The following is a 13940-nucleotide window of genomic DNA, read 5'->3' as shown; positions in this document are numbered from 1 at the left end:
TAGAAAAATATTGGAAATAGGTAAAGTAAAGTTGTGTAGTTTAATAATTATTCCTTAAAAGTCTTATAGGTTGGGTCACTAAAAAATAAAAATTACAACATATACACATTTAAGGCTATATATATCGAGTTATAAATATACTTTTTAAAAATCATTACTTATAGCATATATTATCGAGTTATAGCATATCAATTAAAAATATATTTAATTAAAAATAAGATATAATCTAATTTAAATACTAAATAATATGTTTAAATTTTTATTTTTAATTTTACAGATACCTTTTTTAAAATAAATTCTCTACATTTTAAAACATATTAAGTATTAAAAGTTTATTGTCACCTTTTTGAAATTAAATACTAAATTAATATTATTAGTTTACAGTTACCTTTTTGAAAATAAAAAATAAATCACATATTTTTTGGAATTTGATTTTATCACCTTCCTACTTTACCGTTATCCAATCCCAACCCACCCCCCATCACAGGCCAACCGGTGTATACACCATCATCATTCTTCTTCCCCAACGTGTCTTACGCCTTGAAACACTATCCACACCAATCTTTCCCAACACCCACAACTCAAGATCCACAATTGTTCTTCCACAACACTACTCAACAATATTTGAGCGTTGATTTCAAAAATATTTTCTTTTAAGTTTTTATACAATATCGAAGAAAGTTAGTGAAACGCCCCGTAAAAGTCCAAGATTTGTTGAGGGGACATCATCTGATGATTTTCATGTTCCTTCTTTAATATTTTGACTCAAACTCTACCGTACAATTCCACTGAAAAAAGACTGGTATTTTGAAGGTTCAAAAAGACAAAAAAAAAAAAAAAAGAGGCAAAGGAAAGAGGATCTCCAAAGAAAGGAAAAAAGAGGAAGAGAAAAGCTACTCAAACCTCTTCAAAATCTGATTTTGACTTTGTTGAAGAAATAAAAAAGAAAAAATCAAAAAAATCATCAAAAAGGAAGGAGTCAGAGATGCAAACTTTCAAGAAAGTCAAAAAAGTGATTAAGGTAAGTAAAACGCTTAATTTAAAATTTGGGTAAAATTTTATATGTATGTGAGCATAATTTTTTATTTTGTTTGACAATCGTATTATGTATTAATATTATATAAATTTTGTATGAATTGATATAATAGTATTGTATGAATACAATTTATGTGTTTGATAGTCACTATTTAGATTTTTGATAACTTTAATATGAATTACTACTGTATAATTTATGTATGAATTTGTTGTATAAATTGACGTATTAGTATTATATGAGTATTATTTTGTAGTTTGAAAGTCACAGAGTAGATTTTTAACAATCATAGTTTGTATTAATATTGTATGATCTTTGTGTGAATTGATGTATTAGTTTGTATGACTTGTGTATAAATGATGTATGAATTGAGATATGCACTGATGTATTAGTTTTGTATGATTTGTGTATGAAAGTCCCTTGGAATTTCATTTTATGTTTTGTGTATGAATTAATGTGGTTGTCCCTTGATATGACAGTGTATGAATGATATTTGTATGAAATTATATATTTCATTAAAAGGCTTGATTTAGTTTTACCAATTTTGTAGGAGAAGAAGGTACACACACATTAATCTTCATGTACTAACATGAATGTGTTCGTTGATTTGTTGACCTTCCTCGGTCAAGATAGGTTCCAACAATTTCTGCAAGAAACACCCTTTGTTTTTTTTTTTATGAATTACAAAACATAAAAATTCAATGTTAATTGTTGCGGCATATTTTTATTCTTGAATCTGAAAATGTCAGAGATAACATGTTTGTTATTAATGTAAATGGTACAGAATTACACTTTGGTTTAAAAAAAAATTTAACTCTTCATACACATTTAATACAAATATCATACAACAATGATCCAACACGTTATAAATAATTCTTTCTTGCACGTTACTAAACACATTGTAATATCAATTTCGTTGACTTTTTTTACTAGTAAATTAATTTATTTTTCCAGAAAACACGTATAAATAGAATTTTCAATTTTAATAAAACTAAGACGTCTATATTGTTCCATGCTGTTGCAAATATGGTACCTACCAATACAACGTTGTGAAACAAAAAACACCATAAATTGTATAAAGAATAAAATTACCAAAAACAAACCAACAAACTATAGTAAATACCAACCTGACGGATCCCATACAGTCCACCATATTTAATTAATATGAATATGTTGTTGTTCATCACAACAAATCACGTTTTTTTTTACCGTAAAATATTTTCAATCACCAAAAAAAATTGAAAATGCAATCTGCAAACAAGAGAGAGAAACACGATAGAGGAAAATAGAACAGAGTTTAATTTGATTTCAAATTATATGAGCGTTTTAAGGAATCTAATAAGAATTTAATTTGATTTCAACTTTGAGCATTTTAGAAAAATTGAATAATCTGATTTTTTTTGTTAGAATCCTTAATATGTGTTAATTAGTTATTATCTATTATTAATTAAATTATTTATAATCACAACAATCGTGCTATTTTTCATTTAAAAATAGAAATGTTATTTATTTATTTTTATTTTTTTTAAAAAACAAATATTTTCAATTATCGATTTTGGAGCCTGACTAAATTTTGAATTGCGTACTATAAAGTTTATTTGGGGGTGACACTCTCAAAAAAAAATCACTCTCAAAAAAAAATCATGTCTAATGAAACTCAAATTTGAGACATCTAATAAAGGATAAACAGTCCCGCTAAATTTCACTATTACATCATAATCTATGTTGATTATATTTAAAAGTAACCCAAACAAACAAGAGATTATTAAAAAAAATTAAAATGCAATTCTTTTCTTTTAACTTTGGTATGAAAAGATTAACCTAAAGCGGCCTTATTTTCCTTTTAAAATAAAACAAAATAAATATTATTTATATATTGACTAAAGACAAAGTGTGTATATATGTCAAAAAAAAAACTAATCTACTTTTTTGCTAGTTTATTGACACAAAAAATATCTACCAGATAAATATTTTGACTCTCACACCCACCTATTTCAGGTATGTGAATACTTTTTACACATTTATGTAGCCTATATAAGTAGGCCAAAAATAATTGAACATTGTTCATAACTGCAAAATTGATTTGTCCAAAAAAAAAAGATTTAAAAGTTTTTATTATTTTTTATTCAAAGAAGGAGGATGTAGCCTTTTGCAGGCTAAATAAATGTAAAATAATTATTAAACTTCAATAAATATTTTATTTGAACTTGTATTTAGCTGTACGATTAGTTTAGTGCTAAATTAGCTTCTGAAGATAGTGTAATGCAACATGCTAAAAAACATTGTTATTACATATATAGATGTTAAAATTAGATAATGAAAATGTGATTAGTCGTATACGCAGTTACAATAATAATAAATTCATATCATTTTTTATTTTTTTTATATTTATGCTTTTGACTTAAAAATAAATTTCTTGAATGGTGATTGATCTGCATAAATGAATGTCGACGAAAGCTTATGAAATTATGCATTAATTTTACATTTCTATTATTAATGGTGATTGAAGTCGTATAATTGATATGTGTAAGTATTATTCTCTTATTTATTTATATTCATATATTTTTTAATTAAATTTGAGAAAAGTGTTTGAAAAGTATTTTAATTTTGATCGAAATTGATGTTACGATACAAACTTTGTGGAGGACCTTTTACACCATATACTATTTAATAATATATTTTAAAGTTATATATGTTTCCACGTGAATACGTTATTTTTTATAATTATGCAAAATATTTATGATGTGCACGTGAACACATATATACCTTGAAAATATACTAGTAAATAGTGCATGGTGATAAAAAGTCCTTTCCAAAGTTGAAGTTTTAATCAAAATTTGAATATATTTCATACATTTTTCCTATTAAATTTTTAGGGATAATGTCCAAGTACTCCCTCAACCTATGCCCGAAATCTCAGAGACACACTTATACTATACTAAGGTCCTATTACCCCTGAACTTATTTTATTAATAATTTTTTACCCTTTTCGACCTACGTAGCACTATCTTGTGGGCCCAACGATAGTTGACTTTTTTTTAAACTAGTGTCACGTAGGTTAAAAAAGGGTAGAAAATTACTTATAAAATAGGACTTAGTATAGTATAAGTGTGTTTCTGAGATTTCGAGCATATGTTGAGTGGTATTTGTGCATTATCCCAAATTTTTGTATGAAACTTTAGATGTCGTAATTCCATTTGGCTCAAATTGCACGACTTTGTTGAACTAATTACTTACCAAGTTTAAATTTTTTATTGTTGATTTTGCGTCAAAAAATAAATTTTAAATATTGAAAAACTCTCTTTAATTAGTATTTCTTATGCTTTAAGTAAATCTCCTTAATGAAGAGTGAAACTTAATGTTGCAAGGCTAAATTGTTTTTAGTAGGATAAATTTCATAAATGATTTTGTAATTGTAATTTTTTTTATAATATATCATAATTATATATTTTTAATTATCAAAAAAGAACAAAAGTTAAGAGAATTTTTCGATTAGAATAATTTTTACTCTACATCTTTAACTCATTTTTATTTTTAATTTTATATTATAAATACATATTCAATTAAAAATTAAAAGAGGAATAACTCAACACGTAATAATAGAACGACATTATTTTGCAAAACAATTTGCGTACAAAACTTCTTGTCTTCTGCACGATCATGATTCATGATATTGGCTTATTAATTTTGTGGTTCATTTTATCTTTTTATTATTTTTTCTTTTGTGAAATTTTTTAAAAAATATTTTTTTATGCATAATTTTTTTAATAAAAATTCCTAATATATTAGCAACACCTTGAATTTGTAATTAATTTTATTTAGACAGTTGTTACTCAAATCTTACCAAAAAAAAATAATCGTATCTTTAAGTGTTTATTACGTAAATGAGTTAACTGCTTAAAATATGTCATTTTCTTTAATTATAGTTTTGTTCCCAAATAAGTCACCAAATCTTAGTCTTGTTCCAATTAAGACTAGTATGTATAACTAAATGAGATAACTTAACTACGTACCTAATAGACAAACACCCTCATTTTCTTTTTCAAATCTTAAATTAAAGTGTCTAATAGAATTATTTTATCACGTGTTCAAACTAAATTGCGATAAGTATTTAAATTGGTGTCTAGATACAATTTTTGACAAGTTTAAGTGTTGTGATGCATTGAATACTCTGATTTGCTTAATATATATCATTTAAACACTCGAATTAAGTCATATTTCAGTTGAATACCTCAACTCCTACTAAAATATTTTAATTAGATACTTACAATCTAAATTTTTCATCTTTTTTACTTGTGTCCTTGTTCATCTATTATATCAATTCCTCTAATTATATAAATTCATCGTTAAACCTCATACTCTTTCGCTTTGAAATTAAAACCTATTACTATATAAATAATATATTTTATATAATTAACTTAACTATTTAATAAATAAACGAAACACAAATTATTATTTTTTTTTCAATTTTTGTATTTATGCCAAACTATATGTGGGGGTGTGGTATAGAGGGAAACAAAATAACATGATAAGCATTAATCCAGCTTTACATTTCCCCACCCCTCACATGACCTTCATTTTTAGATTCTTTCTTTGCATTTTTTGCCCCACCTTTTTTCTGCTAAGGCGCTGCCATTTAAATAATTTTATTAAATATTTTTTTATGATAATAAATAATAGCAAATTTTATTCTATTTAATGTCACGGTTAAAATTAAGTTATTTGACCTTTATAATTTGAATTTTATTCGGCATAAAAGAATAGATTTTTTATTTGACGACAGATATTTATATAAATTCAAATTTGAATTTGACATTCTAATTAGAGTTGTCAATATGGGTTAGCCCACCTTATTTGAGTTAACCCATACATACTTTGACATTACGGGTCAGATCGGACTAGCTCATTTTTTATGTGGACCGGAAAATGATCGGTCCAATTCACAAGTACGTGTGCTACAAGCTTGTCGGGCCAGCCCAATTAAAAATTTATATATATATAAAATTTAAGTTATAAATTATAATTTAAAAATGTTATCATAAATATCGACAAAACAATATTACATTATGTTAATGTTACTAGTTAATCAAATTCACAAATAAAATTGTTTTTATAAAATATTTATTAAGTTAAGTTACTATTTTCAAGAAACAAAAAAAATTATTAAGTTTTTTCAAGTAAAAGTATAAATATCTAAATAGAAATATTAACCTAATTGTTTTGAGTTTGGACTCTCTTTAATTTTAAATTTAATATTATATTATATTTTTAATTAAATTTTATTAGCCCACGGGCCGGCCTTACCGATATTTCCCGAGCCCCTCAAATCAACAACTTATTCAAGTCAGACTAAAAAACTCTTTTGTTAAATTGACTCAAAAAATCTTGGCCCAATCCTACTAAATACAGGTTAGGCTAGGCCGGCCAAACGGGTCTAACCTATATTGACGACTCTAATTCTAATTATCTCAAATTTTAAAAAAAATTACCGTAGATCAACTTTTAGCCAAAATTTCACTTTTGTTTATTTTATTATTTTTAAAAATAATTAAGTAAAATATATGTAAAAATACAAATATAATATTTTATAAATTATTTTTTAATACGACTGCAAATACTTATTTTTTATTTTTTTCAGTTAAATCTATGATGAGATACCGACTAATAAAACACAAATTAAGACATAATAGGAGAGTTGACAAATAATTTTTCAGTTTAGATCCAAAGAATTTAGTGAATGAGTGTAGCTATCTATCAATTCACAAAATATTATTAGTACTTAAACATTGAGAATTAAGTGACAACTCATCATATTGGCTCCAGCCTGGAAAAATAAAATAAAACAGAAAAACAATAATACCATATTGGATTTGACAAATTAATAAAAGATGTTAGGTAATTGTCTCTTATAATGACAAGAATGTCTCTCACAAAGTTTTAATTATAAATAGTAATATTTCTACGTAGATATATATACATCTTTAAAATATATTATTAAATAGTACAGAATGTAAAGATTTTACATGAAATTTGGTATCGTAACAATAATTTCGATCAAAATTAAATTTATTTTGTAAATCTTTTAATCTTTTAAAAACTGGTTTTCGTAAAAGAAATATTTTTCTAATTGTTATAACTAAACAAACATGAAAATTACGTATACATTTTTAAAAAAAGATATTTTCCTTCAATCAAATACTACATTAATGATGCTTCTTTAAAGAGTCATGATATATTTAAAATTATATGAGTCCAATGATAGTTTTAATATACCATAAAATACTTACACTTTGTTTGGATCATTATTTAATAATGTATTATATTATAAAAATATTCTTAATTATCCTATGGTACGAAATTTGATTAGATTTAAATAATTAAACTAAAGAGAAAAACAATATTTTGAAATATTATATAAAGATATAATTGAAAAAATAAATTAAGTAACAAAGGGAACATACCAAATTGGTTGTTTCATAAAATAAGAATTTTTATTGTTATCTAATAACGAAATTTAACAATACAATATAATACATTTTAAATAACAATCAAAACAAACATTTTAGGTATAGTAATAAAATAATATAATACAATAGATAACAATGATCCAGATTAATTTAAGATCATAATAAAATAAACAAGTTTGCCTCTAAAAGAATGATTGAATTCATATATTAATATATACAAATTTTAACAAACAAGTTTTAGGACCATTTATTAAGTTTTGGTTTTGGACCAACAAATTCATTTAATCATACATGCACATTATGAATTTTATGTCACAAGAATTATCCCACTTTACTATACAAAATCATCCATATTATCTTTCTCTATGTTAATAAATAATAATAATAATAATTTTTCCCCATCTAATCGGTTCATGCACATATTTCACCCCTTTTTAACGTTTTTGTAATTATGATTTAATGTAACACAAAATATTTTTTCAATATACACTATTGATATTTATATTAAATTATTTTAAAAATATAATATTTTTCTCTTTGTTCTTATCTAACCGCAGCTTCCACAACGTAGTGGTCCACGCGCCGTTTCTTATGTCATTTTCGGCTTTCGTTCTCCTATCGTACTTATCGCTCAATTTTCATGCATATATATCACCTTCCATCTCTTATCGGCTCTCCTATCGAGCGCAGTTCGATTTTGAAATTTATCTATTATTATTTTATAAATAATTATTATTAATTTGATTATTAGGTTTCGCAAATAACAAAAATTAAAAATTATTTTTTAAAAAATAAAGTAATAAATTGAATGAATTATGTATATAAGTTGTCAGATTTCAATTTCGCTTGAGAACAAATAATGACACCTTATAGAATAATTGATAGTTTAAGATGGTCAAAAATAAAAAAATATAAAATTATGTCCTAAGTTAAAGACTTTATATATCAAAATTTGACGTATATTTTTTAAACATAATGCTTCTTCACTCTTAATCAGATGCGGTAATAGAGCTAGTATTTTTAATAAGAGGATTTAAAATCTGGAGAAGAAAAACACGAATTAATCAAAGAGGACTCGACATCTACTATATACACATAAAAAAATTGTTAATCATGTATAAATAGTAATATTTTCCATCGAATGGGGATTTGGATGAACCACCTATTTCTATGCTAGTTCCGCCCCTGATAAGATGTCTTGAATTCGAACTTTTAGGTATGAAGAAAATCTTATCGAAAGCATGATCATTTCACTTTGACTGATTTTGCAATGCGCAATTCAAATTTATTTATTACTTCAATACGAATTCATGATAAGAATTGCGATTCTTACTCATCCATATTATAATTATTAAGCACAGTGCTTCTTTATCATCACTTAGAGATGTCAGATTTGAATCTTGAATATGAAACTTTTTTCTAAAAAAAAAATGTTATCCTTACAAAATTTTATAATATATAATTTAAATTTAATCAAGATTTAAATACGAGCTCTGATAAGAGAGTTATGATTCTTACTCATCCATATTATGAGTAAGAACACTCTTGCTGATTGTACTACTAGGCCCCTTGCACTTTCACCACATGGGATTCCTTCATTTGAATGGGACCCACATTTGTCCACCAATAATTCATTAACTTTTCCTAAACCTTTCTGTACTCTTGCTGGCAATACTTGCCTCTATTACTCAAAATATGTTCATATCACAATATTCTTATATTATATATAAATAATGTTATACATTAAATAATTTACTAAAGTAAAAATATATGCTACTTAATTATAACTAAAATGTGATTTTATTAGCAAGAAAATACTTTGTGAGAAAATAAAGAATTGAAATTTGATTTTCTCTCTTACTTATTTTGATGATCATGTATACTAATTGATGTCTACCTAATATTCAAAGGATTAGAGAAATATACCTACTTTTTTTTTTCTATTGTATTGATATAGCTACTAGTTTAACAAGAATTTGTGATTAATCAAAGTTCTTTATATACACTTGAGCTTGTGCTAGGTTTAGATTCCGTTGCACGAGAGTTAAGATAGTTGAATTTCAGCTTCTGTGTATAACTTTAATCATTTCTATTTATAGTTCATAAATAAATGGCTGAAATTTAAGTAAAAATAATTGATATCTGATAAAAATAGACAAAAAAGCTTATTATTCAACCATGTATCACTGAAATTCAAACAAAATAGCATGAAACGTGATAAAATGATTGAAATGCAAATAAAAATAATTAAATTTAGTCACATATACATATATATATATATATATATATGAACTTAAGATACTACATTTGAAATTAGATATTATCAAAATTAACTTTAGACAGTGTTGTAAATCAAAACACAAAAAACTCATGAGATCGAATCTTGCTATTACACATATCGAGAACAATTTCATTTACTTGCCTCGTGAAGAAAGAATCAGAACCACACGTGAGTGGACATATTGAGAATACAAAGAAACAATAAAAGCATGCTCTCTATAACAATTTAAGCGACACTTCAACAAATAACATCTTTCAATATCCATATATTTTCACTCATTTATCGATGTGATGTAAACATGTGACATATATTCTCTCTGTCCAATAATAATTGTCCTCTATCGAATTGACACACCATTTAACAAACTATAAACAGAAGGTAATTTTGCTATATCATTCGTTGAATATAATACACACAGTGTCTTGATAAATGTTATATAAAATGACTATAATTAATGATAGGGTAAAACGAGAACTAAATATAAAATCATCCATGAGTTACATAAAAATAGATAAATATTATTAGACTTTATACAATATATATCGGATAAGTATTGTTGGACGAAGAGAGTATACGGAGAGAAGAGTATATGTTGTATTTGTATCTCCAATGCACTTCACCACATGGGAAAATACCTTATGTGGGATCCACAATGACCACCAATAATTGATAATTCCTCTTAATCCCCTCTGTACTCCTGCTGGCAACACTTGCCTCTAAGCTTCTTCTTGTTCTTCATGTTCTTATTCTCCTCCACCATCATATCAACAAAAAAAAAATCCCACTTTTTAAAACCCCAAATTCATAAATTTTTCGAAACCCCAAATCTTTTTTTTCACTCTTTCTATGCTCTAACAAAAAAAAAAAGACATCTTTTTTGGTATAATACACCAAAATGTTGGTTCTTGGAAATTCCTTTGTGATATTTACATTTGTTTTGTGTTCTATATGTGTATTTACATCAGCAGATTCATCTATATATGAAGTTCTTAAATCCCATGGATTGCCAATGGGATTATTACCAAAGGGTGTGAGGAATTTCACTTTAGATAATTCTGGGAATTTTGTGGTTCATTTAGATCAACCTTGTAATTCAAAATTTGAGAAAAAAGAAAATGAATTGCACTATGAAAGGAATGTTTCAGGGAGGTTGAGTTTAGGTCAGATTGATTTGATTTCTGGGATTTCTGCTAAAGATTTGTTTTTGTGGTTTCAAGTTAAGAAAATTTATGTGTCATCTTCAAGTTCTGGGGTCATTTATTTTGATGTTGGAGTTGTTTCTAAGCAGTTTTCATTGTCTTCATTTGATAATCCGAAGGAATGTACTGCTGTTCAGGTTACAGATCTTGAAGATGCCAAACAGGACTCAAAGGTCTTGTGTCTTTTCATGTTTGCTTTTGTTTATTATATGTATACATTAAGCCCAACTAATTTTGGATTCGTGTTTGTATAGTTCTTATTAGGTGTTTTTGATTTGACTATTTGATTCTCAAGATTCTATAACTAATAGGGAAGGACAAGTTTTGTGCTTTTTGAGTGAACTATAGATATTTCATGAACTTATGCATCAACATTTTTGTTTGTTTGTTTGTTTATTAGTTATTTCATATTGGGAAGTCTCTAATTCGTCGATACGATAAGAGAATTGTTGAGTGAACGAATCAATATTTGTATACATTAAGCCCGACTAGTCTGGATTCGTGCCTGTGTAGTTGTCCTTATTAGGAGTTTCTTAGTTGAGTAATTGCTTTTGAAGATTCTATGACTAATAGGGAGGGATAAAATCTTTGCTATTTGAGTGCAATATAGAGATTTTCATGAACTTTTGCATCAACATTTTTGTTTGTTTATTATTCATTCCATGTAAGCAAATCTCTTATTAATCGATAAGAGAAGAGAATTGTTGTGTCAATGAATCAATATTTGTATACATTAAGCCCGACTAATCTGGATTCGTGCTTGTGTAGTTGTCCTTATTAGTAGTTTCTTAGTTGAGTATTTGCTTTTCAAGATTCTATTAACTAATAGGGAGGGATAAAATCTTTGCTATCTGAGTGCAATATGGAGATTTTCAAAAATTTTGTTTGTTTGGTTATTATTCAGTATATTAGGAGTCTCTAATTCGTCGACAGGAGAAGAGAATTGTTATGTGGATGAATCCATATCTGTATATATTAAGCCCGACTAATCTGGATTCGTGCTAGTGTAGTAGTCCTTATTTGGAGTTTCTTGATTGGTTATTTGATTCTCAAAGTTCTATGACTAACTTCTTGGTTACAAGATCTGAACTGTCTTTTGATTTCTCGAAATGGTTTCTTGTATTTCTGTCCATTTGTTGATTAAAGCTGTTAAATTTTCATATCTAGATTGTTACAGGCAGAATGTTTCAAGAATCTATAAATAACTTTGTTCTTTGTTGCTGTCAGCATTATGCATAATGTGCTACAAGTGATTCTTAGTATTACTTTTCTTGCTGATACCAACTAGTTTGGAATTGATTCGTTATTGATCGATTCGTTTTTTCTTTTATATGTGAGCAGAGTCTATCCGGGAACATTCGATACAAGCTTGATCAGGGGAATATTGGCAGTGCTATTTTGTAGAATATTGCAGTTCAAAATTTGGTTACAGAGTTGTTTGCACATAGCTCAATCAAGTCCTTTGGATGGTCTTTATCATTCCTTGTATGTAAATTGTCTGCAGAGTTTGGAAACAAATTGTGCTATACTGGTTTGCATTTTCTTGTCTAGTAAAGACAATCGCGAATTCAGAATCTAGAGTCAGTGAAGTCGGAAAATCGAAATATTAGAAATTGGAATCAAGAAAAGGGGGTAACCAAGTAAGATATTGATATGCCAAATTGGTTGGAGGTTTGGAGGGGTATAGGGATACAGGTTCATCTGTTCAAAAAAATGTTGAAATTTCTCAGAGAAGGTTTATTTCTTTTTTGTTGGATTCATTTATGGACATAGTCATGGTTATGGAATTTAAAGCAAATTACTTCTTTTTTTTTTTTTGTAGTTGCAGGCATAGAATATGAAATAATGAAATAAATTTGCCTTTTCCTTTCTTGTACTATTTGTTGTCATTGTATTTTGAATTTTGATAGTGATTTTACATTTAATTTTTTTTTTTTGGGGGGTTGTTTGCTGTGCTATAGTATTGCATTAAATTATTCTTTTAAGTTGGTGGAACTAAAAGGAATACTCTCTCCGTTTCAATTTGGTTGTAAGATTTTTGAAGTTAGTAATCTCAAACTGAAAATATGAAGAATGTATCAAAATGTTAGAATTAAAGACTTTAACGAAACAGGAGAGAGGAACTCTTTTTAAAATAGACTAAAAAAAGATTAAAACAAATAAATCCAGATTCTTTCACTTGATACATTTTGCTAGTAGTGCATGTATTGGCTAAGTTTGTCCATTAACATTGTACAAATGCAAAAAAAAAAAACATTTTACCTAAGGATTCTTGTGGTCCCGAACGGACGACTACTATGTAACTTCTTTTTGGGAAAATGCACAAATATCCTTTCAATTTATGTTCGAAATTTTAGAGACACACTTATATTATACTAAGGTTCTATTACTCTCCTGAACTTATTTATAAGTAATTTTTGCTCCTTTTCGCACTACGTGGCACTAGCTTGAAAAAAAAAGTCAACCAGCGTTGAACCCACAAAATAGTGCCACATAGGCCGAAAAGGGGTAGAAAATTATGAATAAAATAAGTTCAGGGGTAATAGAACCTTAGTATAGTATAAATATGTCTCTGAGATTTCAGACATAGGTTGAAGGGGTACTTGTACATTATCTCTTTTTTTTAGAGATAGTATGTTGATTTCTTTAGAGAGAGGACAAACTTTCATGCACTCTCTTTCTTAGTGGCGAAACCAATTAATTCTTAGGAGGTTCATCTGAATTCTATGCATAGAAAAATTATACTATTATTTATGTATGGTAAAATAATTTATTAAATATCTATAGTAGATGTTAGATCCTTCGACTACTTTGTATATTTATATTTTTAAATTTTAAATTTTTTTATTAAAAATTTTGACTCTGTCACTATTACGATTCTATGTCACACAGAAGCAAAGTTAGGAAGGAATGAGGCATTTCATGAAAGGTTGGAATATGTATAATTGGTTGTTTGGCCT

General features: G+C 26.7%; 1 non-coding gene across 1 annotated transcript; it reads left to right on the top strand.

Annotated features, from left to right (window-relative positions):
• Positions 1–10346: 10346 nt before the first annotated feature.
• Positions 10347–12856, top strand: LOC101251683 (uncharacterized). Its single transcript, XR_011221902.1, has 2 exons — positions 10347–11153; positions 12322–12856. It is a non-coding gene; the product is annotated as an uncharacterized protein (transcript).
• The last annotated feature ends 1084 nt before the right edge of the window (positions 12857–13940 follow it).

Source organism: Solanum lycopersicum, chromosome 6, assembly GCF_036512215.1.
Source record: "Solanum lycopersicum chromosome 6, SLM_r2.1".
NCBI lineage: Eukaryota > Viridiplantae > Streptophyta > Magnoliopsida > Solanales > Solanaceae > Solanum > Solanum lycopersicum.
Note: the sequence above shows the minus strand (reverse complement) of the source record. Positions and strands in the feature narration are given on the sequence as shown.